We start from the raw sequence: 4,935 nt of genomic DNA, 5'->3' as shown, positions 1-4,935 counted from the left end.
ACTCAGGTAGGAACTATTTCTTTTCAGAGGGAACATAATAAGGAAACTAAGTCAGAAGGATGCCATCCTAGACAGAGACTAGGATTTCCCTCGAGGCCTTTTCCCCAGATACAAACTTTCACCTGTTAATCACACAAGATCACCTTACCTCTGAGCAGCTTGTGGCATTTATCAGCATCAGCCATACTTCTGGCATCCCTGAATCTATTATTATAGCCCTATTCATGGTAAAATATATGGTTCAGGGGTACGATTCAGTAATTATCTTCCCCTGAATAGACAAATGTTACGGTGGGCTATGTGGGCTATGACTTCTGCAGCCTTTGGTACATCACCTGGCTTCCGTTTTACCCATACCTTAGCTCCCAATTTTATTCTATCAATAGATCCAGACCTTTTCATTCCTCTAGTAGTTATTTGGGGAGGAGGGTCAGTTTTCACAAAGGGTATTTTTTCACAGGGGATAATAATCACTTGAACTATTCTGTCATTACTACAAAATTATACAGGTTTTTCACCCAAATTCTGGAGTGTCACAACAATTTCTCTTTGATAATAGAATCTATCACTCCAGCCAATACATATACTCCTTGAGCTGCTAATCCTGGTTTAGGTTCTATCCATTGAAAATAATTCTTGGGGATTCTTGTACATACCCCAGTAGAGGTTTTTCTTATCTCTTTCCTGTTCAACCTAAAATTCTCTATACAATGTAAATCATATCCTCTGAGCCAGGTGTTCCTAGACATGGTAGTGGGACATCTTCCCTCACAGTCCAAAATTCAATATTTTGGATCTTACGTGTTTGCTGTTTTCTAATCTGCAGATTTGGGGTCATCATTCTGGCTAGACGTGTACTCCCTCCTCAGGGCCTATTATTCAAATTACATAAGGCAATAGACAAATTATCCTTCCGATGTCAGTATGAATTATTAGAGCTTAATTTTCTCAGCTGTTCTTTCAACAATCCATTCATTCTTTCAATTAGCCCAGATGCTTGTGGGTAACATGGAATATGATATATCCACTCTATATTATTCAATACACAATATCTTTTCATTTCATTACCCTTGAAATGTGACCCATTGTCACTTTGAATCTGCATTAGGGTTCCATTGTATAAACTTACAATATCTAGGGTTTTACAGGTGTTTTTTTCTGAGTTGCGTCCTTATAAGGACAAGCCACTAGTACACCTGAATAGGTATCAACACATGTACATATAAATTTACATCCTTTATCTTGGGGTAGTGGTCCAATATAATCTATCTACCAAATTTGGGCTGGAACTTTTCCCCTTGCTATTTCTCCAGTTACTATCCTAGGAACAGTTCATTCTTTTTCTAATTGGCATATACAACACTTCTCTGTTACTTGTTTTAACAATGCATGAGAGATGCTAATACCTCGATCCTGTGCCCATGGATGGGTGGCCTGGACCCCTAAATGACCAGCTGTCTGGTGGACCCATTTTGTTAAGGTTGGGTTATCAGTTGGGGTCAGAGTAGGGACAACACATTCAGTAGCAATCTTTGCTAGCCTATCTGTGTGTGTATTGTAATCACGTTCTGGGGTGGTCAGGGTCACGTGAGCATCAATGTGAAAAACTGACAAATTTGTAACCAGAGACATGTTCCATATATCTTCCCATAACTCCTTACCCCAAAATTGTTTGCTGTGAACCTCCCAATTCTGGTTCTTCCATATAGGCATCCATGTAGCTAACCCATTAGCTACCGCCCATGAGTCAGTAAATATATGACACTGTCCTCCTTTCTCTGTTTTAACGGCTTAATGTACTGCCATCAGTTCAGCATATTGGCTACTTCTACCTATCCCAGAACTTTCCAGAGTTCACCTAGTACAGGGGTTACAAGCTATTGCTTTCCAATGTCTCTTGTGTCAAATATATTTTGCTGTCCTATCAGTAAACCAAGTGTGTTTCTTCTGTTCCTCGGTTAGTCCATCATATCCATTATTCCATTTCACTAAGGATGGTACCATCTGTTGCTTAGGTTCAGGGGGTTTTTCATTCCCCTCAGTGTCAATGTTCGCCACAGATTCATGTAGAGCAGAAACTCCACTTTTGCCTGCTCTTGACCTGTTCTGAATATACAACTTCCATTTGATTATGCTTGCCTCTTGTGCATGTCCAATTCTGTGGGAAGCTAGGGTACTCATTACCCAAGTCACAATCAGAATCCCAGGCCTTAATACCACTTCATGACCCAGAATCAGTTGCTCAGTTTCTACCAAAGCCCAATATGCAGCTAACAGCTCCTTCTCAAAAGGTGTATATTGCATTCTGGATGAAGGTAGTTTCCTTGACCAAAGTCCTAAAGGTACACTTTGGCTTTGTTGTTTTTGCCATAAACTCCAATTTGCATAGTCATCCTGCACAGTCACTTGTAATTCCACTGGCCCATTTGGCATAGTCCTTAAATCCAGGGCTAATTGGATAGCAGCCTTTGCTTCCTCAAAAGCTCTACTTTGTTCAAGTCCCCAATCAAATTTGTATTTCTTCCTGGTGACTTTATACAAGGGTTTCAAAATCTGTCCCAAGTGTGGGATGTGGTGTCTCCAATAACCAAATAGCCTTATGAACTTTTGGGCCTCTTTCTTATTAGTAGGGGTGGGAAAATTCTGGATTTTTTGTCAAGCTTGTGGGAGAATTTCTCGCAGTCCTTTATTCTACTGTATCCCCCAAAATTTTACAGTTTGAGCTGGCTCTTGCACTTTTGCAGGGTTAATTTCCCATCCTTTGCTTTTCATATGGTCAATTAATAGTGTCAAATTCTTCTCCACTTCTTTTATATTTTCTCCCTGGATCATGATGTCATCTATGTAGTGGGTGAGCTGTACACCAGGTAACTTTAATTCATCTAAATGCTCAGCTACAATCCTGTGGCAAATAGTTGGGTTATGAAGATATAGTGCAGTCGGCAGGATCTGCAGATTAAAAGGAAAGTATGGAGTTTTGGGGTACTGAAATGGTTGTTGAATGTTTCCCAGTTAGTGGGCTGCTCTTTGTACTTGTGGTGGCTATGGTTCTGTGGAGCCCCAGAGGCCTGAAGGAGAACAGGCAAGTGGTAGTGACGGGAGTGGTTTCCCAGGAGCCCAGAGCAAGGGCTGTGGTAGATAACCTCTCCTTACCTCTCCTTACCCCACTAGTACTCTGGAGGCTGGAGGCCAGAGGCCGGGACTGAGCCTGTGGGAGGAGAACAAGCTGAGGCTTGGGGGAGGTGTGGATGGCTGAAGCAAGGGCTAGAGTTGATAAGCCTGGCTCTGAAAGACTGTGCTGAAAAGGTGAATGTCTTGAGATTATACTGTATATGAAGTTCTGAAACAGGAGTAGAGAATGGCCTTGGAGACTTGATGAATGGCTTTCATGCAGATTTGGCAGGAGGGGCTGTTGAGGAGAAAGAAGAAGCAGACGGCAGCTGCCAAAATATTGACCCAGACAGAGCAGAAGACTGCCTGCCTGGGGACTTTGGAAAGATGAGAGCGGTGAGCGGCCTTCCAGCTGACTTTGGTGAGGTGAGCACAAAGGTGGGGAACCACCTACATCAGGATTCTGGCAGAAGCCAGAGGTGGACAACCAGGAACCCAGGAGCTTGGAGTTCAGTCCTGGTGCAAGATGGAAACTATGCAGCAAAGCTCTTTTTTCTGCCTTCCCCTGTGCCTGCTTGGGACCCGGGAGGGAGGGGTGCATTTGACTATGGTGGGTGGGACGAAGTGCCTTGGACCGCAAAGGACCCCACCCTGTTGGTTTTGTTGCCCAGCTGCCCCTGAGGACTTGGAAGCAGGGTGCTGGAGAAGTGTGGGGAGAAGGACACATCCCCAAGAGAACTCTATTTGGACTTTGCTAACTAAAGCATGCTGGTACCTGAGGGTGCCAGGAGGAAGCCTGCAACTGCTGTGTGGGGAGGACACACCCTCAAGAAGAACTTTACTTGGACACTGTATGGACTAAAGAGATTGACTTGCTTTGGTGGATGTTGTTTTGTAAACAAGTATTTTGGAAATGATGCTGTTATATTTCCCTGAATGTGATTGCAATGTATAATGCTTCTATTTTGTTCCAGGATCCATGGCCATTTAATTTAGGTTTTTGTTAGGCCATGGACTCTGGAGGGGTGGATTATGTAATAGTAATTAAGGTGGGACTTTTTGCTTTTCTTCTCTTAAGTGCCTTTAATTATTCTGGCCTTTGTTTGAATGGGGCAGATAAAGTGGGATCTTTTTGTCTTGGTTATTTCTCAGCACAGAGACAATTGGGAGTCATTTGTATATGATATGATACTGGGGATGGGGAACTATCCCACACCCAGCCTAGGTGAGGTCACAGCCCTCAGGGCTCTGAACAGGATATAATTGAGGACAGTTTGGCATTTGACTTTTGGGGGCACACTCATGGAAGGAGTGTTGAGACTCTGGGCAAGCTGCAAACTGCCCCCCAGCTTTACAACCCAGTTGTTGGTTCTTCTCTGGTAACTATGAATTGTGATTTGAATCAGACATGGTCCATCTGTTGATATTTGTAATTTCTGTTTGTATTTGCTCTGAATTTCAGGGTGCTGGCTTTTCCCCCTGAACTACGCGAATGATATTTGTATGTTTGGTTAAACTGAGATTGTTAAACCCTTAAAGTTACTTTCCTTAGTAAAGCAGATCAAAGAACCTGTGTCGGCAGCTTTCTGGGTGCTGGTTGTTGGTGGATCTTACACCCCCACAGCAGCTGCTATCTGATTGTTGCTACAGAAATGGAGGGCCATATTGGAGGAAAAGCTAGTTTGCCTGGACCACTGTGAGAAAGGGAGTGACATGTAATAAAGATGCATAGGTATGTTGGGAAGGGGATCAAATGCCAAATACAGGAATTTTTATTTGATCTTGGGGTGATAGGGTACTTCTGTAATTTCTTGAGTAGGTGAA

The sequence above is a fragment of the Trichosurus vulpecula genome, chromosome 9 (assembly GCF_011100635.1).
Source record: "Trichosurus vulpecula isolate mTriVul1 chromosome 9, mTriVul1.pri, whole genome shotgun sequence".
Taxonomy (NCBI): Eukaryota; Metazoa; Chordata; class Mammalia; order Diprotodontia; family Phalangeridae; genus Trichosurus; species Trichosurus vulpecula.
This window is presented reverse-complemented; position numbering follows the sequence as displayed.